We start from the raw sequence: 27,895 nt of genomic DNA, 5'->3' as shown, positions 1-27,895 counted from the left end.
ATGGTCATGTACTTATGGGGAGCAGGTACAGAATGTTATGATTTGAAAGTGAAATATCCCTATAGGCTTATATGTTTGAACACCAGCTGGGAATATTACTTCTGGAGGCTTAGGAATCATTAGAAGGTGAGGTCTTCCTGGACACAATGGATTATTAGGCAGGGACCTTGAGGTTCATAGCCCAGTTTGGCTTCTTGCTTTATCTCTGCTCCCTCACCTGTCCAGATAGATGTGAGCAAGACCCCACCAATATGCCTTTGTCCCCATTCCCTTTCCACCATGGTGGACTGTACCCTCAAGTTATGATCCAAAACAAATTGTCCTTAGATTGTCTCTTTCTAGCATTTTATCACAGTGACAAGAATAGTAACTAATATAGGGGTACAAGCTTCTGTCATCTCTCAAGTGATTCCTGCCTGCCATTGCCTATGTCAACAATAGTCAGTTCTGCTAGATTGTTTTTAGCACAGGCCCCCTTCTTTCTGAACTTTCTCCTCAGTAATTTTTATCTGCTGGCCCTTACTCTTGTCCTTGGCTGTAAATCCCACCCACCCATATTGTGGTGTGAATTGAATCCACTCACTTCACCACTGATGAATTACTTGACCAACCACGTGAGAGAGTCTGGAGTCAAGTCTTCCTTATTTTGTTTTAAGAGCTGTTATTGTTTTATTTTTCAACTAGAGTTATGGAATAAATCTACATGGCCAGAGTTATTTCCCAAATATTTCTTGTCTGTTTACAGCTCTAGTGCTTTATTGGTATTGAAAAAGAAGATGATGTTCATTCCTAGTGTTTATTGTTCTTGCTTTCTACCTGACTTAATTATTTTAATCCATTAACTCATTAAAAACTTAAGGTAAAATGGAGGAATAGTTATACCACCCTTTATATAATGAGGAAGTTAAAACCAAAAGAAATTAAACTTCCTCAAATCAAACAGCTAAGAAGTTGAAGAACTCATAGATTTTTGTAGGTGCCCTATACAAATCAGTTACATCTGCCAAGATTATTCTTCTAAAAATTAAAACATTAAGTATGTATAGGAAAGCAAGAAAACATGCACAATTCATTCAGTTATCACAAAACAATGCCCATGCCAAACAAAGAAGACCAACCACAACTCTATATCCTCTATCTTCTGTGATGGTTAGTATTAATTGTCAACTTGTCAAAAACCTAGAATCACCTGGGAGATGGGCCCCTGAGAATGCCCATGATGCATTGTCTTCATTAAGTTAATTGAAATGGAAAGACTGTTCACTACTGGTGGCATCATTCCCTAACTGGGGTTTTAGATTGTATAGCTGGAAAAAAAGAACTAAGCAGCATGCATGCAGTCATAGCTCAATGTTCTTGATTATGGATGTGATGTGTCCCTCAAACTCTTCCACTGTCACTTCCCAGCTACGATTGACTGTAGGCTGGAACTGTGAGCCAAAATCAACCCTTTCTTTCTTAAGTAGCCAATCTCAGGCTATTTTATCACAGTTCATAAAAGGAACTAAGACATCCTATCACTACATCTCTCATTCCAAAATGCAGTTATCACTCTCATTTTTATTTATGATCTCATTTTTTGTATTTTATTTATGTATTTTCAATGTTATCACCTACATATATGTCCTGACCATGTCTTGTGTGTTTTGATGCTTTTTGATTCATATTTACATGTGTATATTCAAATATATAATATGCTTTCTATTGTTGTAGCTACCATTAACTCCATGTATTGTTTTCAGCAAGATCAATTTTTGTGGTTGCAGGGACTGTTGTCTTTTCTATCTAGTATGCCAATTGCAGAAATAAGATGCTCTTTAACATTTTGAAACCTTGATGTGGCCTTGAATGAATGATTTTGTATATCTCTTAAGCATAACATTTTGGGGGCATATGCACACATTTCTTTCGGATGACAACCTAGGAATGGAATACGGAGTCATTGAAACTAAGTATACTGAACCACAATACAATAGGCCAAGCATGTTCAAAATCATGTGCATATTTACTCCACGACAAGCAGTGTACAAAAACTTCTCACTAGTTTACATCAATTTCAATATTTGATCAAGAAAGACTAATTTTGGTCATCCTACAAAGAAAAGAATAATGATATTTCAATACAATTTTTACTTGTATTTCTTAGATTGCTAGTTAGAACAGGCATAACTTCATTCGTCTGGCTGTTTTGAATATCTTATTTAATGAAATGCCTGTTCAAGCATCTTTCCCATTTTTCCATTGTGTTCTTCTTGCCAATGTCATTGCCTTATTTACTGTAATGTTGCTTAGTAAACTTTGAAGTCCTATAACTTCTTTGCTGTGTACATATGTATTTGTGTGTATGCAGTGTATGTGAAAGTACATGTGTCAGGTGTGAGCATGAATAAAGCCATCAGAAGTCACTGCCAGGTGTCTTCTGTCACTCTACACATTCCTATTGAGACGGGGTCTCTCACTGAGCCTAGAACTCACAAATTAGTTACACTAGCTAAGCAGTGAACTCCAGCAATATGCTTGCCTTGCTGCTCACCTGTGCTTGGATTACAGGCATACACAGCTGCACAACACTTTTATTTTGGTGCTGGAGATCTAAACACAAGGCCTCAAATTTGCACAGTAGACCCTTAATCAGCTGTGCAATCTTTTTTTCCTTGAAATTCTATCACTTTTATTAAAAATATTTTTCAACACGTGAATGAGTAAAGAATATGTGATGTATATGCACAATGAAATTTCATTCAGTCATAAAAAGAATGAAATTATGGTATTTGTAGGAAAATGGGTAGAGCTGAAGATTATCACACTAAGTGAAATAAGACTTACTCATGAATAAAAATTTCATGTGCAGCTCCAGTATATGGACTCTAGATTGTTAAAGAAATATACAATGAACATCCTTTTCCCACCCTCTTACCTTGGGTCTTAGATCTGTCCCTCTGAGACTGCCTGAAAGTGCCAGACTCAGCTTCCAGTCTCTGGGGGTGAGTATGCAAATTCCACCATACCCACGCCCTGCTTTGAGACCATCTCTAATCCTTCCCACTATGCCTGCCAAAGACATGCATACTATTCTGGTAAGTCTACCCATGCCCACTGTGGCTTGATTCCCCTGCACCCTGACCAACTCCATTCTCTCTCTACATGCTGTCCTTCCTCCCAGCTTGGGCCTAGGCCCAATTCTGTTCTTCCTGCCTCAGGAATCAGCCTCCTACTAAGACCCTTCTTACTGCACCCTGGTCCCCTGCACCCAGGCTAGTGGCATCCTCCAGCTCTAGGCCCACACCTACTCTGCCTATTTTATTAGACCCTTCCCAGGCTGTCCCCACCCCCATCTTGCCAAGAGAATTGCTTCTGGTCTGCCTGACAGAGACCTGCATACTGCCCTGGTAAGTCAGATTCATCCAATGTTACTTGATTCTCCTGTACCTTGACCAAATCCATTCTTTCTCCACTCACTGTCCTCCTTTCAACTTGGCCTTAGGCCCACTTTTGCTCTTCCTGTCTCAGATCTCTGGACTAGCTTCCTAACCCAGACCCTGCCCACTGCAACTTGATTCCTCTGCACCCTTAACAATTCCATTATCTCTCCAAAAGCTGAACCTTGGGCCTAGGTCGCTTCCTGCACTTCCTGTCTCAGATCTCTGGACTAGCCTCCTAACCCAGACCCTGCCCACTGCAATCTGGTCCCCTGAATCCAGACTAGCTGAAATCTCAAGCTTCAGGACCTATACCTATTTGCCTAGCTCCTTTGATGCTTCCTAGGCTGACCCCACCACAGCCTTAGCTCTATGACCCCCTCCTGATCCTTTTGCCTGAGACTTCCTCACTAACCTGTGAGAACCTTCACACCACTGGAGAGCTCTTCACTAATCAACTTGGAACCATCCTCTCCCACCAATAAAAAATCAAAAACAAGAACCTAAAGCACACACCAACTAACTATTCACACCTGAGCAGAAAGCAACTAAGCTACATCAACAATATAAACAGAACCAAAGCAACTAAACAAAGGCAGACTAGAATTTCATTATCAGTCACACTACCAGCAAAAGAAATCCATGCACCCAAATGACAATGCAAAAACACAAACAACATGAAAGACCATGAGAATATATCCCCAAGAAAACTTACCAGTCTTACAGAGTGTACTACAATGAGAACTATCCAGAGGAATCCCAGGATGCAGAATTTACAAGAATACTCATGAGACTGGAGAGATGGTGAAATGATTAACACCACTAGATGCTCTTGCAGAGGACCTGGGTTTGATTCTCAGCACCCACACAATGGCTAACAACTGTCTGTGGATGCAGCTCCAGGGAATAATCCAGCACCCTCTTCTGATCTCTATTGGCACTGCATGACAAAGGTGCACTTACATTCAAGCAGGAAATACACTCATACACTAAAATAAAAATAAAATGAAGAAAGTACAATCATAAACATGATAAGAAAACTTAAAGAACACACAGATAAGCAACTTAAAAATTTCAAAGATGATAGGAATAAGCTCCTGACCCAAGCTCAAGAAAATACAAATATATGGCTGAATGAAATGACAAAATAATTCTGAAGATAGGAAAGACTATATCCAAGTGGTTACAGAAAGAAAAGAAATGAAATTATAATTAAGGAAACACAAAATAGAACCAAGAACACAAACAAATTAAAATGAAAGTAAGCAATACATGTATTTCAATTATAACTAAATATCAATGGCCTCAACTCCCCAGTCAAAAGACATGGCTAGTGAAATGGAATAGAAGCAAAATCCATCTTTTTAGCATCTACAAGAAACACATCTAAATTTCAAGGGTAGTCATGACCTTAGGGTAAAAGGCTGAAAAAAAATGTTCCAAGCAAATAGCACTAAGAAACAAGCAGGGGCTAAGCTACAGTTCCATTATATGACAAAATAGACTTCAAATTAAAACTAATCAGAGAGATAAAGAAGGTCAGTTCATTCTGAAATTGTCAAAGGACCAATTGACCAAGAAGATATTACAATCATGAACATACATGTACCAAACTCTGGTGCACCCAATTTCATTAAAACACGGATTAACCCCAACTCAGTAATAGAAGGAGACTTCAATACCCCACTATCTCCAATAGATAGGTCAAACAAACAAAGAATAGAGAAACATCTGAATTAAATGAAATCATACACCCGATGGGCCTAACAATCATCTACCACATATTCCATCCAAGTACCAAAGAATATAAGAATATACTGTCTATTCAGTACCCCAAGAAACTTTCTCTTAAATTGACTACATATTGAGGAACAAACCAAACATCAACAAATAGAAAAAAAAGAAATAATTCCATGCATTCTACCAGACCACAACAGAATAAAGCAATTAAATCAATGAAAAAAGAAACTCTAGTAACTACACTAGCTCATGGAAATTAAAGAACACACTCCTGAATGGGTCAAATGAAGAAATGAGTCAAATGATGAATGTATCAAAGAAGAAATTAAGAAAGAAATAAAAGTATTCTTGGAACTAAATGAAAAGGATAATACAATACAACATATCATCTGGGACATTTTAAAAGCAGGAAGGTTTATAGCTAAAAAAAAAAAAAAGAGCACAAATTATTGACTTAGCATTGCAACTCAAGGTTCTAGAAAGGCAAAAACAAATGACACCCAAACCTAGCAGACAAGATGAAATAACAAAAATTAGAGCAGAAATTAATGAAATAAAAACTAAGAAAACAATACAAAGAATCAATGACTCTATGAGCTTGTTCTTTGATACGTTAAACCCTTAGCCCAGAAAAGCAAACAAGAGAAAATCAAAATCAACAAAATCAGAGATGAAAGGGGAACCATCACAACAAACAACCAAAAGATCCAGAATTGTAAAGGAATACTTTAAAAACCTAATCTGCTCAACTTGAAAATCTAAAAGGAACAAATGAATTTCTAAATTTATAGAAATCACCAAAGCTAAATCAAGGAGCGATCAACAGCTTAAACAGACCCATAATAAATAAGTAAATTGAAACAGTAATACAAAATCTCCCAACTAAAAACAGCTCAGGCTCAGATGGACTCACAGTAAAATTCTACCAGATGGTGAAAGAAAATCTGCAACCAATACTACCTAAAGTATCCAAAAAGATGGAAAGAGAGGGAGAACTCCAAAACTCTTTCTATGAAACCAGTATCAATGTAATACAAAATTGGGTAAAGACATAACAATGAACATAGATGAAAAAATTCTCAACAAAATACAAACTACATAAAAAAAAAATAATCCACCATGATCAAGTCAGCTTTTTGCCAGAGATTCAGCGATGGTTCAATATATATATGAGTTAATAAATGTAAGAAATCATATAAATGGACTAAAAAACAAAAAAAAAATCACATGGTCATCTCAATAGATGCAGAAAAGGTCTTTGATAAAATTGAACATGCATTTATATTAAAAGTCCTAGAGGGAACTAGACTGGAGGGAACATACCTTGACATAATTAAAGCTATACACAACAAACCCATGGCCAACTTTATTCTAAATGGAGAAAAACTGGAATCATTCCCATTAAAATCAGGCACCAGACAAAGCTGTCCACTATCTCCACTCCTGTTCAATATAGTCATTGAAACTCTTGCTACAGCAGTAAGACAAGAGAAGGAAATGAAAGGATACTAATTGAAGAAGAGGTCAAATTATCCCTATTTGCAGATGATAAGATATGTAAGAAATCCCAAAATTTACCAGAAAGTTTCTAGAAATGTTCAACAGTTTGATCAAGAAGGAAGGTTACAAAATCAGCCTAAAAAAATGAGCAGCCTTTCTACATACCAATAAGAAGCAAACTGAGAAAGCATTTATGGACTTTGTGTAGTTACTCTCATTCACCATAGCCTGAAAAAATATAAAGTATCTAGGACTAAACACAACCAAAGACATTAAATTTCTCTACAATGAAATTGTTAAATATTTGAAGAAAAAAGGATGAAGACAGAAGGAGATGGAAAGACCTCCAGTGCTCATGGATTGGTACAATTACTATTGTGAAAATGATGATCCTACCAAAAGTCATCTATAGAGCAAATGCACTGCCAATCTAAATCTCCATTACATTCTTCACAGAACTAGAAAAATTTTATATGGAATCATCAAAGACCCGTATAACCAAAACAGCTTTGAGCAAAAAGAATCACCAAAACTCCATGTAGCCAAAAAAACTTTTAGCAAAAAAGACTACCATGAGACATCACAAACTACATTACTGAGTAAAAACAGCATAATACTGGCACAAAAATAGACACAGTATAATGGAACATAATAGAAGACCCAAACAAGTGGGCATGGACTTTCAGCCACCTGGTATTTGACAAAGGTGCCAAGAACACAAAATGGAGAAAGACAGCATCTTCAACAAATGGTGCTGGCAAAACTGGGACTCCATCTGTACAAGAAGGAAATTTGACTCTTTATCTTTCACCCTATGCAAAAATAAACTTCAGATGGATCAAAGACCTTAGTGTGAAATCTGAAACTCTGAAACTGTTGGAAGAAAATAAAGGCAGTACCCTACAGTATATAGGTTTAGGAAATGACTTTCTAAATTGTCCATCAATTGCTCAGGAATTAAGGTTAGTAATTGACAAGTTGGACTTCATTATACTGAAAGGCTTTTGTGCAGCAAAAGAGACAACCAAGGAAGCAAAGAGGAAATCCATAACGTAGGACAAAATCTTCAACAGCTACACATCTGACAGGTGGATAATATCCAGAATATACAAAAAACTTAAAAAAGAAAGAAAGAAGGAAACTAATGACCGCCCCCCAATAAAAGATTGGCTAATGACTTGAACAGAGAGTTCTCAAATTAAGAATAAAAATCATTAAGAAACACCTTAAAAAGTGTTCAACATCTGTAGCAATTAGGGAAATGCAGATCAAAAGTACTTCATGATTTTATCTTACCCCAGTCAGACTGACTCAGATCAAGAGAACAAATGATACTAATGCTGGTGAGGATGTGCAGACGGGAATGCTCATTCACTGCTAGTAGGATATTAAACTTGTGCAACTACTATCGAAAGCAGTGTGGAGAACTTTTTAAAAAATTAAAAATAAATCTACCATGTGATTTGGTTATACCACTCCTTGGCATACACCTAAAGGACTCATCCTACTGTAGAGAAAATTGTATATTCATGTTTGTGGCTTATCTTTTCAGAATAGCTAATAAATGGAAACAACCTAACTGTCCCTCAACTGATGAATGAATAATGAAAATGTGGTTCATTTATTCATGGAGTTCTCCTCAGCAGTAAAGAAAGATGAAATCATGAATTCTGTAGGTAAATGGATGGAACTAGAAACTGTTATACTAAGTGAAGTAAGAGGGATGTTCCCTCTCATTGTGGATCTTAGCCCCAGTTCCTTATACTTGAGTCTATATCCTGATGTAGCCACAGAAACAAGGAAAATGGAAAGGAACCAATGAGGAAAAGGGAAGGAAAGAGCCCAAGAGAGGGACATCTTAGGGAACAGATGTTACCAAGGGGAAAATGGGAAAAATTCAGGTGTCAGCTCATAAGGGAGGAGAAAAGGACATTCAAGGAACTGTGTGGGTAAAGGGAAAGAAGGAGCTCAAGATTGTGGGAAATAATAAGAGACATATTATCAAGGGGAAAAGTGGGGGAATGGGGGTACTTTAACTGGGGAGGGAGGAAGGAGGTTAGCCAAAGAAAGAGAGATAAATAAAGCTTAGGTGGTTTAAAAATCAGAGAGAAGGAGAGACCGGCGGGGGAGGTGGGAGGGTGAATGAGGCTGGGGGAGTCAGGGCACGGAGCGGGAGGGCCCGATCCACTTACCCCTGAGAGAGAGGCTTGCAGGAGAGAGGCCTGCCGGTCAGAGAGAGGTCTGCGGGATCCTGCAGGCCCAGGGAAGCAGAAGAAGGTGAGGGTGGCGCCAGGCCCAGAAGCAATGCTCCCGAGAAAGAACTGAGTTGATCTGGATGCAAAGGATCAGGAAGAAGTGGTGGTTCCCCCTGTGCCTGGAGCACCAAGACAAGGAATGGGATAGGACCCAGGCTAGTAGGGGAGACACCAGGGAGATGAGAGGGTGAATGGGGCTGGGGGAGTCAAGGCACAGAGGGTGCAATGGGCTTACCCCAGAGAGAGGCCTGCAGGTCGAGTGTGTTGCTGAATATGTTAAAGCTGTAGTGAAATGCTTCTTCTAATCATGTAGTTACTAAAAATTAAAAAAAAATGATTAAAAATAATAATAATTCTTCAAATCATTAAAATTTGCTCCTTAATAATTAGTAGATGTGAAAAACATTACCATTGAAATCTACCTGACGACTTTATATCCATGCTCAGAAGCCAAGGAGCTCAGAAAGTAAGCCACTGTGACTAGTAACGATCAGATATATAGAGCAAACATCTAAACGTCAATTGCATTAAAAATGAATTTTTCTATATGAAACTGTGTATTTTAGTAATGAAATGGAGATCTTTATTAAAGGTTAAAACCTCATTTAATGTTATGTCTTATAGGGTTTATACTGAGTACAATATTGTATAACTGTAATAATTCAACTGTAAACTTAAAATTTTACAGCCAATTTTGAAAGAGATGCATCTTATCTCAGAAAATTGTTAATGAATATGTCAATGCTATTGTAATGAAATGCTTCTTCTAAGTATGTGGTTATTAAATAAATAATTAAAAAAAAACAGAGGGAAATGTATTACCTCAAAAACCTCCTGAGAAATACACATAGAATATCTGAACATGACTGTAAAAGGCTATATAATAAGAAAAAATGCCTGACAGGAGAACACTCCCATGGAATTGTTGGCCATGGTATTCCAAGAGACTCCCCAAATAACACAGTCTATTATCACAGTCCTTGATTTTTATTATAGAACTTGAAGGTAAGACCCTATTGCTGAAAACAGGACATAGTTCAGACACAGTACTTGGAGTAATGGAGCTAGAACTGACCTCAAGACCTCCTCCCTGAAGACTGCTCTCATAGTTCTAGATGATATCATGCATGCTGCTAAGGGAGAAAATCAATGGTCCAACCACACTTTCAATCCTAATAACCACAATGACTGGCACAGCAAATTATATTGGTAAAATAGTGGCACTTTTATCTTGGGGATCATCTAGTTGGACTTACAGCCCTCTCAGTGGGATGCAATTCATGTGTGGTACTGTAAACATAGCCAAATACACATAGCTAGAGAGGTCATGGGTGCTAGAGGAAACCCTACCTCTGCCATACCCCTGGAGAACTGTAATTTTGTACTGTATACTAAATATTAATCAGTATATTTGCAGAGAAGTATCACTGCTCATTAAAGAAACTTCTTTTTGCAAGAGAGATTATTACAGCACTCCACAACCAGTTACACACACACACACAGAATAAGCGTCTGTGAGACACTCAGCCATAAGTGACAGATCTACAACAGAACCTCTATGCCTAAGGCTCATGAAACATGGCAGAAGTCATAGAGGATACTAAGGCATCTCTCAAGTTTCACCATCTATGCTTCGGCATGCAATAGAATACAGCGCACACAGAAGGCTACAACTGACCAAAATGTAGAGAATAAGAGACTGAAGAGAGTGTGTCCCTGGATAGGATTCCTATATTAAACCTGGCCAATCCATGGTTCAGCAATCATTGGGGAAGAGGGGACAGAAAAATTGTTAATGTTGGGGTTGGGGTGTGATCATAACAGAGTCTCTCAGGTCGTTGGGAACTTGCTGATTTGAACTTACAGCAATGGAGACAGCATACACAAGATCATGCAACCTCAAACTAATAAAAACCCAGCACAGAACTAGGAAAATGGGCTGCAGTGCCCAACCTTAGACAAAGAACTATTGGTAGCTGATTACTGCTAGTGAAGGGAGTTGATCTTTAAGGGAGAGACTCTAGATAAGCTGACTAGACTCCAGTGGTTGAGTTTGCACTGAGGGACAAAAACTTGACTCGATAGGACTTAACATATATGACAGAATGCATGAAATCTGGTGGGGGAACTTGCGGGGGTGTGATGTGGGAGCAGGTTCAAAGATGATTAAGATGTTTTCAATGAAATACATAAAATTTAAGTAAAATATACATTTAAAGAAAGAAATACACAGTACATAAGTGTAAAAGGGATACTATTTGGGAAGAGGATAGGAACAAGAAGGAATGGGATCAGATTGAATGAAAGGTTAAATGGGGTGAATCTGATCAAAATGCATAACATGTGCAACTGTCATAATGAAACCAGTATTTTGTACATTGACTATATATTCTAAAAACTTAGAAGTTAAAGAAATTATTATTTACTATTGCCTTAGATATTCTGAGTTCTTTGCATTTCCACCCCACATTTTGACTCAACTTGATATTTTCTTAAAAAAAATAAACACAATGCATTACAAATCTGACAATTGTGTTGAATCTAATAGAATATAAAGATAACTTGCATGTTAAAGATTCATCTTCCAGTCCATAAAACTGATGTATTTCTCCATATATTCATATTTTCTTTGTTTCCCTTGAACTGGTTCCAGCAGCCCCTGCTCTGGAGAATCTGGCTTCTTCATATGTGCTGTATCCTTTTATTTGGGGCCAGTGTCTATCCTGCAGCTTAGCAGTCTGCTAGAGTTAAGAAAAACTGTTGATTTTTAGTTTACTTATGTTATTGTTGTGGGGATAGTGGTGATAATTTCCATACCCCTTGGATGCTAACTGGAAGTAGGAATTCAATAGAATAGATGTATTTTAAAAAATCAGGCTTCCACATTTATTCCATATGAATTCAATAGCTTTTCACAAAGGGATAGTCAGATATTACTTAAATTATACATTTCCTTTATCATCCACTTCTATAGCTAAACAAATATGCTTACTCACACTTAACACTATTACACACCTTAATAATGGAATGTAAGTTCTAGAATCAAATCAAGATAACAATCAAGTTCACAATTCAAGAACTTATTCCTATTGCTTACTCTGTTTCTATTTTCCTCTTACCATTATTGACTAGCGTAGATGCAGTCACAAATCAAGTAAATGGAAGTCATTTTCTCCAACTCTTCTCCAGTACTCTATAAAATGTTCCAAATTAGCAATATACAGTTGCAGCACCAATTTGACAAAAGGTAGAGGAGAATCAATGAGACAGGATCTCCAGGACCTCTACCAGAGATGAGATCTATGAAAGAGAAGTTTTTATGACATCAAATTGGGGAATGATCACTCAGTAGAAATAAGTGTTTATTTCTAAGTCTGCACTGGGAAACTCTGTGACAAGGCTGGAATTGGTTTAGTTTCTTTGTGCATTGAGCTCATTTCTCACAGAACTCAAGGGACTACTCTGTTCAAACAAATATTGTATAAGCCTTGCCTAAATAATTATTCCCCAAGCTTAGAAACAGGGTGCCTGAAAATAAAGATGAAAAGAGTGAGATGGTGAGTGCAGAAATTGTTTAACACTGTTAAAGGAAAACTAAGTTTTCTCAGAATGAAGGGTAAAATTGAATTGAGATGTAATAACAGAAAAGCTCTTCCCAAAATAGAAGCATCTACTAGAATTCACCATGCTCTTTATGTAACACTGTATATATTTTCAGTTTTCATACCTTAGCGGAAATTTTAAAGAAATAGGTGAGAGTAGAAAAAAAAAGTCACAAACGTAAGTAAAGAATTATATATATAAATTAAAAACATTGAAAAGGGGAGCCAGGAGCCTGGGGAGATGGCTAAGTAATAAAGAGAGGTGTCTAAGCAACCCTAATGATCAGAGTTTATATCCTAGCATCCAAGCAACAAGACGGCCATGCAACAAATACCTGGAACTTCATCTCTGAATGATCTGATACCCTTTTCTGGTCTCCACGCACCCAGAGATTTGTGCATACACATACACATATATATTTAAACACACACACACACACACACACACACACACACATACAAATACATAAAATAAATCTTTTGAAAATATTTGAGAACTAGGGTCTAGAGGGATGACTTTACTCTGTCAGTAAAGTACTAGTCATGAAAGCACGAGGAACAGAGTTCAGTCCCCAGCACGCATAATAAAATGGTGTGTCAGTGCTTACTTGTAATCCCAATACTGTAGAGGCTGAGACTCAGGGACCTCTGGGTATTGTGTGATGCTATTCCTGGGGAGACACGAACAACTGTTTACTCATCCCAGATAGGGAACTAATGACAGACCAAAGAGGGAATCCACTAAAATCCAACTTGTTGAACAAATGAATTTTATTGGGGTTACTTACAGGATAAAGGTGATGTGTTACAGGAGCAGAAATGACTCAACGTTTCATCACCAAAGCCCACCACAGGAGGAACAGCTCATGAAACAAGAAACATGGAGTGCATCGCACAATCTTCAGGCAGCTCAACGTGTTGGGCGCTGTTGTTCACACAGTTCAGTTAGTCTGAGCCTCTTCGACAGAACTTAGCTGGTTTCTGTTGCTTCTAGTCAGCTCTGCTGGTCTTTGTTTTTTCCAGGCAGTTGGCTGGTCTGAGAGTGTCTCTTTGGGAGGGAGGACCCTAGTGAACCTGGTCAATTTTGGGACTCCCTGAAGCTACTGAGTTGTTTACTTCCTGAGTTAAGGAGCTTCCCTGAAGGATGGACTGTTTCACCTCCCCTCAGACATCTTGCTGTTTACCTTCCTTTAGATATCCTGTGTTTACCTCCTTTCAGACATTCTGTTGTTTACCTTCCTTTAGAACATTCTGTTGTTAACTCAGCTTCCCTCCAGGATGGAAAGTTTTATAGTGAAATAAATTGCTAGACCACACTGGGGCTTGCTGGTCTGTTAATCTTGCAGAATTTGCTACCTCTAGGTTCAGTGAGAGACTCTAAGAACAAATAAAGTGGGGATGGATTGAGAAAAACACAGTGTCAAGATGTGGCCTTCACATGCATGTGTACACATGTACAAATACATGTAAGTACACATTTACACACAAAACTTTTGAAAAGATTTAAAGATATTATATTACTTAATGTAACTATGTTTAATTTTACAGTGTGTATCAACTCTGCTTCTCCATTCCACAGGACTGCATCTTATATAAGAACAAATTAGCAGAGTAGGTTATGCAGCAAGTAAATAATTTTAGCACTTATAAGGAACTTCTTTAAAGTTAATTGCTTGCCGTATCCTTTCAACAAGATGCTGTTGTTTCATTTGCAAGTGGCGTAACGTGAATAACCAGGAACACAAATGTTGGCCTTAAATCAATCTGTTCCAGAATCCAGTTTTAAAATATACTTGCCATGCAATTTAAATGAAATGCCCATATTTCTTAGGCTTTTATCTCCTGTGTAATGTGAGGGCTATAATAGCACTTGATTTACTTTAGTACATGAAAATATTCCAGTATCCATATAGAGTTCTTATGTCTTGATTGATTGGTATTAGATATTTAATGAAATGTAATTGTTTTATTTAACAAACTAAGCTAAAATCAGATCTATGAAATATCACCCACATTCTATGGCTCTGTAAAAGAGTTATCCTGAATACCAAAATGATCACAATTACTATGGTCTCAAGTAAATGTATATTTGGGAAAAAACAACAAATTCATAGTATTTGTAGTTCATGAACATTATTATATGATACCTCATATGACTGAAATCATTTAATTTTCACAAACTGTATGTGTTACATCTTATTATATCTTATTTTCATTTGGGAGAGGTGGCCTAATATCTTGATCAACATCGCATGCCACAGAAGAGGTTCTGAGATTTGGACCCACAAAATCTTGGTTCAGAGACAGTGTCACAGATGACAAAACAACTACATTCAAGAATTCTTTCATGCTGGGTTAGACAAATATCTATTTCATGTGTTTTACACATTTTTTTGCTGAATTTGTATATTTATGATATATTTGTGTATTAGTATAAAAGAACACATTGACAAAGATCTGATATATATTTAAAATTTTGTATATCGGTATAAGTAGCAGTAAATAAGTAGCCTAAGTATGCACAGACTAAATTTTTTAATTTAAACATTTTATTTTATTTTTTCTATTTTTATTTTATGTGAATGAATATATTGCCTACATGTGTGTAAGTATACCTGTGTCATGCAGTGCCCATGGAGGTCAGAAGATGGGCACTGAATCCTCTGAAAATCAAGTTACAGAAGGTTGTTAGCTACCATGTGGGTGCTGGGAATTGAACCCGGGTTCTCTGCAAGAGCATCTGTGCTCTTAACCAACCAACAAGCCATTTCCCCAGACCCCCACAGAAAGAATTTACTTTTAATCTGTTGATAATGATTTAAATTACCATTTTCCATACCAGCTGTATGTTTGTGTTTGGTCAATCAGCTGTGTTGGTTTTTGTGTTGAATATAGCCTATTGATTTTGAAAAACTTTTGTACTATGGTAATATAGTATTTTATATTCACGGAATACAAAAATTAAAATACTTCTACTATAGGAAGGATTCTTAGACAGTAATCCGTGGCATCTGTAGTTTAAAATTTCATTGCTCTTCCATAATTGATGACAAATAAATAATAAAAATTTAAAAATACTGACATAAAATTAATTATTTCTGATATAGACTGAATGCTTCCAAAATAATAAAAGATTTGAAGCTTAAATATGTATGAAAATAAAGGCAGAATTCACACATACATAAGTAACCTCAGACCAATATGTCACCTCCAAAGATAGTGACAAGCAGATGAAATAACACACCACAATGACACAAACTCATCAAACTTGATGTGATGCACAGACACCATTCTCCTGATTCATTGCATTACTTGGACCTGAATAACAAAAAGATAAAACTGACATAGAGAATACAAATCAGCCAAGACTAGACACATTTTTTTTAGCTTTCTCTATATATCAACATAAGTCCAGATGCTATAGAAATCATTTTAGATCAGTAGAGCAAAGCTTATAATTGACTTTTCCAATAAACAAGAGAAATGGAAATGTGTCACTCTTTGCTTATCAACCTTTATGTGCTTTGGGTTTCATTGACATTTTGCTTCTTTTGCCTTTTCCTATAAATGATAGTTAATTTAAACTACTACCTTTTCTGTGAGGTTGTTTCTCTTTATTTCTTTTTAGTATAAATGAAATGGGTATTTAATTTTTGAATTTGGGTTTAATTGATGTTTTTAACATTAGCTGAAATATCCAATGTCAACATTCTGTTGAAGAATGAACATATAGAACCTTGTTAATTATCGTGTCGTTAAGCAAGTTATTCTTAAATGTTTTATGTGTTTATTTTGGCCATTCATGCTTACGGTTTATTTGATAATTCAATTGGCATTCATGACCATTTGTCTTCCAGGAACTAATTAGATACTGCATAATCAGTGATCTATATTTACCACCAAGGGGACTACATGAACATTACACTATTGGCATTGGAGACAATTATGAAACATATTTAACCAAAATGAAATTATTTCTTAACTCACACAATAAAAGTTGATGTGCACTTGCAAATCAACCAGCAAGTATTTTCTGAGTTCTTAATTTGCATGCTTTAGTACTCTACTAAGTAAAAAGGAAGGCAACCAGTAATTTTAGAGCATGTGCTTTATGTCTATCATTATGGCCAGCAATTTATTTCCATAGACTTATTTGTCATATGCTCAACTCAGTTGTGTGTCATGTCTGCCTCTCATGGACCATAACTGAGGTGTTGTAATTGTCAATTACTTACTGAAAGTCCCATGGCTATAAAGTTGTATAGTGTTGTCATATGATTCTAAAGTTTATACACATTTTATGCTGTGCTTCTGCCTCCGGTGGTGATGAAAATATCAAATAAATGAAATAAATGAAAGAGTTAAAGTTGGTTTCCATAAGATCCAGCAAATTTTAAAAGGAATAAGCGAAATAGTAAGGTAAATGGAAAGATGACAGACATGTTCTTGTAATATGTGCTATATTACATGTTATATTCTGAAAGTACCTGTGAAGCTTAATGAGTGGAGATATAAAGATTGAGATAATGTGAACACTCAGAATTTGTTAATCCACAAATTATTATGTTTAGTATATTTTCCAAATTTAAGATCATTAAAAGTGGATGAAGATTGTAGAGCTCTTGCTTTCCACTGCACTACCATGTAGGTAGAAAAGCAAACAAAAACAAAACAACAAAACAAAAGCAGTTCTCAGAATGAATAATGCCATACATACAAGCACTGACCAATAATCACATAAAAATTATTCATGAAATTCACTCTTTCAGCTCAGTGAATTGTCAACTGTCTGCTGTTTTAGGAATTCTGCCAACAGCTTGCATGAAATGTTCACTCAAGGGGATCAAGCTTCTTTTTAAAGCAAAAGTGTCCTAATTGGCAACTTGTTCCTGTTCCAGATATGATTAACTAAACAGTTTATCTGTAAGGCATATTCAATTGAAAGTATTCTCCTTCTCCCTGATATCTGCACTAAATTATAATAAAACTAAAAGTTACAACATGTAGGCAACAAAAGGAAAATACTGCTATATTAGTTAGGAGAACATTGTACTAATACATACAATGAGAATTGGAAAAATCATTTCTTAATGAATGGTGCTAAGTCAACTTAGCCAAATACAAATCTAACATATCAACACTAACTCCTCATTGACTTGTACTTTATATCATATTTATCTGAATAGTGCTTGATGCTTTGGATATATGTTTCAAGATACGGCACCAAATGAAAAACTGGACTATTTGGATATCTTGAACACATTGGAGACCAAACAAGGCTGAATATTACTACACATAGTTTAAGTCATAGAGAGTATTATAGTCCCAAGAGTTAAGGAAAATCATCAGATTTTGTGTAGAATCATGGTGTGTAGCAATTTCATCTGAAATAAAACATTCCATCTTGGAGGAAAGCTCCCTAAAGCATGACGTTCTAAAGGGAGGTAAACAGGATGTTGTAAGGGGTGCTGAAATATTCCATCCCTCAGGAAAGCTCATTAAGCTCAGATAATTCACAGTTCAATAGGTTGAGGAAGTCCTGGAAACTGACCGGAATCACTAGTACCCTCCCTTCCCAAGCATATTAAAATCCTAAGAACTGCTGAGAGACGTTCTCAGACAAAACAAGCCACCTGGAAGAGGCAGAGCTGCCCAGCTGCCTGAAAGGGCTCAGACCAACTTAGTTACCTAGAAAGGACACTCTACAACCTGTTGAGATGCCTGCAGGTTGTACACACTCTAGGCCTCCTGTTTTGTGAAGTGTCACCCATGCTGGGATGGGCTTTTGGTGATATAGCTGTCATTGAGTCACTTCCACCCCTATAATTACCTCTCACTCATACTCTGTAAGTAAACCCAGTAAAACTCATTGCCTCACCAAGTTGGTCTTTGTTGGTTCTTTATTTGTGGTAAGAAGACTTTTGTTTACTTCTCTCCAGGAATAATGTCATAGAACAAATAGTTACTGATAATTTCCACATAACCAGTAAGTGAACAATAAGAAATGTCTATAATAACAAGCCCCAATATTACCATCCTGTTACATGTTTGCAGAAATATTTAATTTTGCAGTTAAATAGAAACTGTCAGCTTGCAAATAATTACCAGTGTATGGAGAGGTGCAGTGAAGACCATTGACCAGACAACTCCATGGGGGACAGTGGTTTATTCAAGAGCAAACAGACCTCTGGGCTGCCTCTCTGGTAGCTGAGAAACAGCAACAAGCAGGAGAAGTCAGATATCTTTTATAGGCAGTTAGGTGGTTGGGCAACTTTACATGATGTTGACTGGGCAATTTAGCTCAGGATTGGTTGGTTTCCAAATAAGCAGAGGGACTTTCCCGGAGCTAAATTTGAACCCACCATTTTAGAATGTTGGGAGCTGTGCCACCTTGTTTAGCAGCCTTCCAGGAACCTAACAACCAGGAGTGACCAAGTTGTAACATCAGTAGCCTCTTACTTTTGAATTCTATGTACCACATGAACAGAAAAAGGAATCAGATTTCAGGGTAAAATTTTAAAGAAGTTTACTTTTGAAAAGAGATCTAGGATAATTGGAAATTTTGGTGAAGGCATCTCCATTAGTAGCTCTGTAGGCATTAGTATCATACTGTGTATCCCAAGGGTTGTGACATAAAGAACATTCATTACCACAGACAACAAACACATTTGGTAAAGAAATCAAGGCTGAGAGATTAGAAACATTAACACATTGCTATTGCTAAAATTCCTTCTGGGAAGCAGGAACACCCTTGAAACCCCTCCTGCCACTGGCCTTACAACAAACTGAGGCCCCAGTTCTCCAAACTGCAGTTTGGAGAACTAAAGAGTTCATTGGGTGTCCATACAGAGTAGTGACGGGTGAGGAGTTACTTTACAGGCGTGTAGGCAGTCCCCTCACCCCACCCTGGCATGGGTTGACTTTCTAGCAGCTATCTAAAATGACCATGGACGGTGTTTCATGGTGGTTTTTGCTATCCTTAGTCCCTCCCCCTGGTGCAACTTGGGCCAATTGATTGGTTGGGAGGTCTTGCAGTGTGTCAACAGTCAGGTTTGTATTTGGAGAACAGTTCTATGCTACAGTTGCAATGTATCTTTTGGGATGTATCTTTAAATAAAGACAGTCACATTTGATAACATAAAAGTGTTTCCAAAACATGAAATTACTAAAAATATTGGATTTGATTGATAGTAGTTGATCACAATTAAGGATTTAACTTTAATAGCCAGTTTATTCTCAATGTGAACCCCTGTAGGAAAACTGTATACAGCCATTTATTAATGCTAAATAGTAGAGGTATGGCATTTGGGCTGAAATAAAAGCTGACTTCATATTTAAAAACTAACAATTTTTCCCTAGAATATTATTGGTGGTATATGTACACTGGGTGGAGGGCTGGGGTGAATGTATATTGTGGTATATGGGTATTTCAATCATTGTATCAGCAAGGATGTTTATAGAAAATTGCTCACCCAAACTTGGAATTCTGAGAATTTGTCTAAATGAAGGTGAGAAATGCAGATTGTATAAGACAAGTGTTTTAGAAGATCTGAAGTAAGGAACTCAGTTCTGTGTGTTTATTAGGTCATAACAAATATATAATTTTTATTGACTTCAACCTTGTTCTCAATGCTCTGATCATGTGCCAAAGGTGATCCTGGAAGTTTATCTCAGAGGAGGAGGAGGAGGAGGAGAGACATCTTTGAAGAAATCAGATGGTATGGTAGCCTAGATTCATGTCTGTTGCTACCATCAAATATCCCCAAAAAAACTATTTAGAAGAGAAAGGAGTATAGCCAGTTTTCAATTCCAAGTTACAATCCATCATAGCTGGAAGTCTCAGTACAGACGCTGGAAGCAGCTGGTCACAGTCACAGTCAAAGGCAGAGGGAAATAAATGCCAACACAGTTTGTGATCAGCTAGATTTGTCTATTTGTACATAGCACAGGGCTGCAGATCTGGGAATGTTGCTGTCTGCTTTCAGGCTGTGTCTTCCCACATCAACCAAGGAAATGAGGGCAGTCCCCCATAACCACACTACAGGTCAAGCTGATCTAGACTCATTGAGACTCTTTCCAGGTCATTCTAGGTTCTGTCAAGTCGGTACTAACTAACCATCACACATAGCAATTGGTAAGATCATTGAAGTAAGGCTGTACTTTGTTCTAAATTACTCCATTTGTGTGAAGCTTTGATTTTTCAGATTATTTCTTGTCCCGAGAGACTCCATTTTACTTCATTTCGAGGATGAAGAATGACTGTTCAACTGTGGACAAGTGGACCTTCCCTGGTAGAAATATTTCACAGGAAACTTATCCAGACAACCCATGGAGAGCATTCTGATGAATGGCTTATTTTTTTGGAGTTTAAAGTTTACCACCCTATAAATTTATTATTAAGCCAATTAAAATTGGCTGAATGGCACAAGGATGTGTTAAAACTAATCAGGAAATCCGGTCTCAAAGAACTTATTGGAAACACCAGACCAAAGAAAGGGTGTAATGCCCTTACTCAGACAGCAAAAGAGGAGGACACAAAACAATGATGTTTGCCTCCACTGACATGTCATCTAACTATGTGGTGGGTGAGTCAATGACCAACACTCAGAGAATTCGGGAGTTCTCAGGGCTTCAGCTCAGTTCGGTACATGCCGTTGATTCAGCCTGCTGAAACTGCCATTTGCTCTTGAGTGCTTGCCTGGACCTGCAGTCCATCCACCTATCTGTCCTTTCATGTGGACCCAGTCATGCTCTTTTGCCTCTATAACTGAATTCTGCTCTCCAGTTTGCTTTCGAACCTGTGACCCACAGTGGCCTGACTCCCAATGGCAGCTCCTTCTCCAGCTCAGTTTGGTGGTTTGGTTAGTCATCAACACAGATCTCTTGCTTCCCTGTTGGTGTCCTAGTTTTGGCTTATAAGGTCTCTTTGAAATTTCTTGCTTCTTTAATCTGTTGAGGTCACACTTTAACCCACATATACATTTATCTATTGATCTCTACACTTAGATTTATTATGTGATGTGTAATGTATAATATGAGAGTTAATATTAGTAATTGAGATTGAAATAAAATACCTGAGTTAGAATTATCAAGGAAGTACAAGTATCTTTCAAATTGCTACATCAAAACCATATAACTTTCAATTTTTTAGTTATTAAATTAATTCTGACATCCTGGAAAGACTAACTGTATTTGTCTGTTTCTGACATAGTACATGTTAAAAAAACAAGACCCATTTGGGGGTGGTTGTGAAGAGGGAATCCCAAATGGATTCCCAATTCAAGTAACTTTCTCCTAGGGAAAGTTTTACTGGAGGAATTTGATGTCTAAGAAGTCTGTACTAGACTCTGAATTACGCCTCCAGAGTTGTCATTCTTAGTGTCACAGGTGTGATCACGCTGCCTCACAACATTACTCTTAGCCCTTTTGATTCTGTAAATGAGAATGGCTTTGAAATAAAACTGCATTAATAACAGTAATAATCCACTTTATAATTCCTTTTAGTAAATACATTTTTAGTTCATTTCTCAGGATGTAGGCCCTAAGAGGGGTGGGGAAAAACACAGAAGAAACAACTTTCTTCTGAAAATTCTGCCTCCTTACTGAGCTCTCTAATTCCTTTCAAGAATTGATGTTTCAGAGGACGCCTCAAAGAAACAAACTCTGCTTGCCTTTAATTTCAGTGGAAGTGCTTCCAAGTGATTGGTAGTTTTGATTATTGTACCATAGGCTTAGTGGCCTAATAGTTTTAGGTATAGATTTTATAGAGGATAATTCTATTAGTAATTGTAAACATTTCTCTCTGTTAAAAATGAAATAAAAATAAGTTGTTCAAATAGACAATAACATACATATGATTTAAAATTTCAGGCCAAGTTTAAAATATAAAATGCATTAGCTAAAGCTGGCAAACATTAGTGTAAAGAGAAGCCAACAACTGCTTCCTTTATTGCCAGTTTTTTCTCTAAACATTGACTTACTATGTTTTTCTTCTTCGTGAAATGCCTTGAGTTTATTAAAAACTTCTGGCTGATGTGAATGTTTATCTTATAGTGAGTTACAATAATGTTTTAGTTGTTAAATTCATTTCTAATACTGTTCTACTACCTTTGCTAAAGCAGAGAATTCTCTCAATATTCTTTTATTATTAAATAGAGTTTTCTTGTAACTATGTGTTTCCAAAGTTAGGTGTTAGATATATACATACTACGTTTAATTTGAAAAACTCTAAGTGGCATTTGATAATGGCTTTAAGATGAATGGTTAATTCTGAAAGCTAATCCTTTATGTAGCAGCTTGGAGCAGATGAGGCTTTTAGGAGGTGCTGAGGGTAAAAGGGCTTCTTCTTCATGATGAGATAATGTCCTTTAACAGACATAAGGGTTTGACCTTCCATTCTTAAGCCAGGTAAGACCCTAATGGAAGGCCCTCTACAGGAGGCAATGTGCAGGACCCCATCTCACTGGCTCTTCACTCAGGATACAAAGAATATTTTACTTTTCTTAGTTCATTTTTTAAATTGAGCTTTTGCACCTTCATACAACAGTTCTTAATCAAAAGCAGACCCTCCACCCCATTCATGTCTTCGTTATCCACCCACTGAACCTCATGTATTCAGCCATACATGCTAAGTCCTATTCATTCAGGCATTTGTACCCAAGTGTCCTTCAGCACAAATGGTCCACTGGAGTCCAGTAAGCCCACGTAGTGATCTTATGTAAGTCATACTCATCCTCACCCAGCAGCAATCAGTGTCCAACAGTTCTCATTCTAGTGCCTCCGGCCACCCATTTCTCTCCTCTCTTCTGGGTCCGCACACAACTGAGTTGACATGGGTCCTGTGTGTGACACCACTATTGTCACAAGTTCTCATGTGCAAGCTTCCAGTGGCAAGAAGCTTCACTTCCCTGTGTTCATGCACCAGCCCTGGCTCTTATAATCTTTCCACCCCTTCTTCTGTAATGGTCTCTGAGCCATAGGTGAATGAGGTTCCACATAGGAGTCCTATCTTACACTCTACAATCTCTTATTCTTTAAAATACGGCCAGTTGTGCCCTTCTGTGTGCATTATAGTGTATTGTATAAGGAAGCTTTACTGGTGAGAGTTGAAGAATGTAGGGGTTTCCTCTCCACCCCTTATTCTTCTGTGTTCCATGAGCTGTGGTTGTAGAGGTTCAACTGTAGATGTGTCACCCAGTGCTGGACATCTGTCAGACAAATGTTCTCTGTATCCAACCAGATGTGCAGTTCGGTAGTAGCCTCCATCTATTGCAAAAAGAAGCTTCTTCGATGAGTTCTGTATGGTATGCTTGTCTGTAATTATAAGGATTGATATTTAGCATATAGTAAGAAGTTTCATTTGTCTTGAGATATGACAGAGGTAGGGTTTCCTCCAGGATCTGTGCTGTTTCCTGTCATGTATATTTGGCTGAGTTTACAGTGCATCCATGAGCTCCCTCCCTATTGAGAGAACTTCAAGTCCAATTAGATAGCTGTTTATTGCTCCCCAGATAACAGTGCCACTATTGCACCAACAGAGGTAGTTTACCACACCAGTTGTTATGGTTATTAGGCTTTAGGGCTGGGTTGGACAATTGATTGTTTTTCTCCCTTGGCAGTTTGCATATCATCAGCTGGCATTATAGTAGCCAAACTTCACTTAGAAGACTTCCAAGTCAATTCCTCCTCCATTATTTCAAGTCCTGTACCCTAAGTATGTCTTGTCCTCTACAATAGGATTTTATCTACTAGTTCTGGGAGATAACCAAGAGGTTTGTCAATATCCTGTTATTTTGGGAGTCTCCTGGACCACCTTTCACCAACCTCTCTAAGGGAGGTCTTTTCTCTCTGGCACTGTGCTCCCTGCCAAGCAGCTCCCAGGCATACATATGCATTAATTTTCAGATACTGTATATGCATTTCTCATAGGGGTTTGAGGACATCACTTTTCCTTCTGGGTTTCTTAGCCCTTTAGGATTCATTCATCTTTACTCTTTTTTTTCCCCCAATATGACTTCCCTCTTCCCTCCCTCCTTATAGTGCCCCACATTATCCCCACCTTCCCCTAGTACCACCAACCTCCCATCATCCTCCCTCTCCTGACTTCACTCCCTCCCCTACACCATAGCCCCTTGCATGTCCCTCCCTCCTTTTCATCCTGCTGAATACTCCCTCTTTTCCATCTCCCCCTGGTAACATCTGTTCCCTACTATTCCCCTTTCAGGTTCTTTCTTTTCCTTTACCTCCATGTATCCCTCCCCTTTCCCTGGTTCCTGGTGTTATATCAGAATTTATATAGTCACATATAAGGGATTGGTGCTACAATCCTCAAATGAGGGAGAACATACTTCACTTGCTTTTCTGCCTTTGAGTTTCTTCACTTAATTTAACATTCTTTAGTTCCATCCATGTACTTGAAAATTTCATCTTTTCTTACTGCTGAGTAGAACTCCATCGTGTATATGGACCACATTTTCATTAACCATTCATCAGTTGGGTGACATTTAGGTTGTTTTTATTTCTTAGCTATTGTGAAGAGAGCAGCGACAAACATGCATGTACAGGTATCTACAGTAGGATGAGTCCTTTTGGTATATGCCAAGGAGTGGTACAACTGGATCACATGGTAAGTACATTTTTAGATTTTTGAGGGTTCTCCACACTGTTTTCCATAGTGGTTGCACGAGTTTGCATTCCCACCAGCAGTGAATGACTGTTCAGGCCTCCCTGTAGCCCCAGGTGGCCTAGAACTCTCTATGTAGACCAGGCAGCTTGTATTCTCACAGAGATCACCTGTCTCTGCTTCCCAAGTGCTGAGATTAAAGGTGTGAACCACTACAACCAGCCTTGTTCAACATCTTTTTTTTTTCTTAGAAAAAAGTTTCATTGAATTTTTGTGAATTTTGTACAACACGTCTTGATCATATTTGGATCCCTTTTCCAACCACAACTTTCCTCATAACCCCCAACTGGATTTCATGTATCCTGTCATATATGTTAAGGCTTGTGGAGCCATGAGCCAAGTGTGTCCCACAGTGTCCTTCAGTGTGAGTCCATCCACTGGAGCCTAGTCAGCCTATTTAGAGTCACTCCCATAAAGAAAACCAACTCTCCCTCTACTGGTAGTCATCAGTTGCAAATATCCTCAGCTAAGGTCAGACTTCTTATCATTTCACCATTTCTGTGCAAGTTTTGTCTGTTTGAGCCTGCACAGGTCTTGTGTGTGCTGTCACCATTTCTGTAAGTTCCTATGAGTAACTTCCCAGCTGTCTGGAAAACTGTTTCCTTATGCTCATCCACCACCCCTGGCTCTTACAGCCTTACTGCTCCCTCTTCTGCAATGGTTCCTGAGCCTCGTGTGGTTTGATATAGGTGTCCTCCCCAGGGATAAGCAGTCTCTTATTCTCTGCACTTTGGCCAGTTATAGCCTTCTGGGTTAATCACCATCTGTTGCATGAGGAAGCTTCACTGGTGTGAGCTGAGAGATGCATTAATATTTTTTCTGGCCCCTGTTCCATTATGTTCCTTGAGCCATAGGTATAGAGATTGCATTGTAGATGTGTCACTTTGGGATGGGCATCTCACAGACACTTATTCTCTCCATTTGACCAGTTGTGGTCAACCTAGTACTCTGTAGTAGTCTCTATCTTTTTCAGAAAGAAGCCTGTTTGATGAGTTATGATATACACACTTGTCTGTTATATAAGGATGCATAATTAGAGTACAGTCTAGCCATGTAATGAAATTAGGTTTTTCTCTAGGAACTTATGACCTCTCCAGCCTTGTGTATTTGGCTTTGTTTACAATACCAAACATAAGTCCCCCCACACACATTGAGCAGGCCTTAGTTTCAGGTAAATGGATGAAACTAGAAGCTGTTATACTAAGTCACACATACTCAGAAATAACAACCGAAGTATGTGAAATATATTTACTCTCATTTTTGAATGATAGCTAAAAATCCTTAGACATGAGTATATATCCTGTTGTAACCACAGGAGGCAGGAAAATGGAAAGAAACTTTGGGGATAAAGGGAAAGAAGGAGCTGGAGAGAGGGGGATATAGAAGGCAAGTTTTATCAAAGATGAAATGGGGAAAATAAGGTGCATTAAGAGTGGAAGGAGGAGGAAGGGCCATACAGAGGGAGACACTGGAAGAATAAATAACACTGGTGGCATGAACCTGGAGGAAAATGGATTACTTTCAACAGCTTACTGACAAATACACATACAGTATATGTACCAGTGCATGTGTATAGCTGAAGGCTATATAACAAAAAACAGACTGCCAGGCCAGAGAAACCTCCCTTTACATGGTTGTTCAGGGTTGTCCAAGAGACTCCTCAGATAACACAGGCCATTGCCACAGCCCTTGATTTCCTCCCAGAACTTGAAAGTAAGGCCCTGTTGCTGAAGGCAGGCCATAATTCAGACACAGGACTTGAGGAAATCCAGCTGGAACTGACCTGGAAGCCTCTTCAGGGAAGACTAGATAGATCTCATTGTATCAGGATACTAGGCAAGCTGCCAAGGGAGAAGACCATCAGTGGTCCTACCCAGCTATGTGTAAAGCCTAATAAACACAACAATGGCTGACTCAGCAAATTATGCTTATTGGTACAATAGTGGCACTCTTATCTTAGGCACAATCAACACTTGTCTATTTCTAGCTAAATCCTGCTTAGCATCTTGATCACGGTTTTTCACAGTCTACAAAACTATGAGGAATAGAGTCCTGCTCTGCCACTATCAATCAGAAATGGCAATGCAGTGGAGGCTATCACCCCCAGAAATGGGTGCACCTTCCTGAAGACCTATATGGTACACTTCACCCTGATTCTTGAAGATAGCAAGAAATTTGATTCCTCCTAAGACAAAATCAAGACTTTTACATTTATGCTAGGCAACCAGGGGATGGTCCAAAGCTGGGAAGAAGGATTGTTTCAGATGAGTGTGTGTCAGAGCACCAAGCTGACAATCTCCTTAGACTATGCCTAAGAAGCTACCCTACCTAGCACCCTGGTATCATCCTACCACACACCACTCTATCTTTGATAGGGAGCTTCTAAAACAGGAATGATGAAAGTGACTTCCTCCCTTAGCTCCCTGTACATAGATGTGTCATGGAGGGATCTGGGGTCTCCAGGTGTGTGCACATAAATCCATGCAGAGCCTTACCAGATGTCCCACTACACTCTGTATAGACATCTACCTAATTGGATGTGTTCAATCACAGCTTTGCTTTGGAAACCTCTGTATCCCCTGCCTCCTTTTTGAATGTGTGTTGATCTAAACGATATGCCATAAACCTAAAGTTACTCATTTTGTTTGAGGGTGAAAGATTCCATTTCAATTTTTTGGATCTAGGTTTCCAATTAAG

At 38.0% G+C, this 27,895-nt stretch overlaps 1 pseudogene; it reads left to right on the top strand.

The window, feature by feature from the left end:
* On the top strand, positions 1–27,595 carry LOC108490292 (annotated as a pseudogene).
* The last annotated feature ends 300 nt before the right edge of the window (positions 27,596–27,895 follow it).

This window comes from Nannospalax galili, unplaced genomic scaffold, assembly GCF_000622305.1.
Source record: "Nannospalax galili isolate Female #2095 unplaced genomic scaffold, S.galili_v1.0 scaffold87, whole genome shotgun sequence".
Taxonomy (NCBI): Eukaryota; Metazoa; Chordata; class Mammalia; order Rodentia; family Spalacidae; genus Nannospalax; species Nannospalax galili.
Note: the sequence above shows the minus strand (reverse complement) of the source record. Positions and strands in the feature narration are given on the sequence as shown.